This window comes from Chrysochloris asiatica, unplaced genomic scaffold (assembly GCF_000296735.1).
Source record: "Chrysochloris asiatica unplaced genomic scaffold, ChrAsi1.0 scaffold00042, whole genome shotgun sequence".
Lineage (NCBI taxonomy): Eukaryota > Metazoa > Chordata > Mammalia > Afrosoricida > Chrysochloridae > Chrysochloris > Chrysochloris asiatica.
In genome coordinates this window covers 21,195,821-21,196,467 of record NW_006408560.1, presented here as the reverse complement: position 1 = coordinate 21,196,467, position 647 = coordinate 21,195,821, and positions in this window count along the sequence as shown.

The following is a 647-nucleotide window of genomic DNA, read 5'->3' as shown; positions in this document are numbered from 1 at the left end:
CCCCCTGCCCCATCTCCCACTGCAGTGCTGGGGAAATAAGTATAGTGTGTCTCGGCAGCTGTCCCCTCTGTGTCAACTGCATCATCACTGGTGAATGCACCCTGGATCACCACCTGGGTCATGGATTGGGTAGCAGGGTAACCACTGATGGCTCCACTGCCTTCAGTCTGGCCATCCAGCTGCCCCTCAGACACCTGGATCACCCTGTACATCACCGGGCCCCCATTCTCAGTTAGGAAGACATACTTGACGTTGGGGTCAGGGAAGGTGGCAGCTGACTGGATGCTGGCAATAGCCACACTGGTTGGGTCCTCCCCAGTTGCCACAGCATCTTCCTGAATCTGCACTGTGCCCTCTTCCGTTTCAGCTGTTTTCTGCTGCCCCTTCATCTCTCTGTGAGGGGGCACATCCGAGGAACTCTTCCTTCTCTGGTGGTCTTCATGTCTCTTGCCTCACAGCCCTGTGTGATAAATCCCTGTCAGGCTGCCTCAGCCGCTGCTTTTCCCCGACCGTGTTCTCCCCCTCCTGACCAGAGTATTGCCATGGACAGCTGCTCATGCGCACTCCCAACCCGCAGCCATGTTGGTGAGGGGCCAGAGCTGCCATCTTGGGTGAGACAAAGTAGGGGAAGGATCAGAGCAGCCATG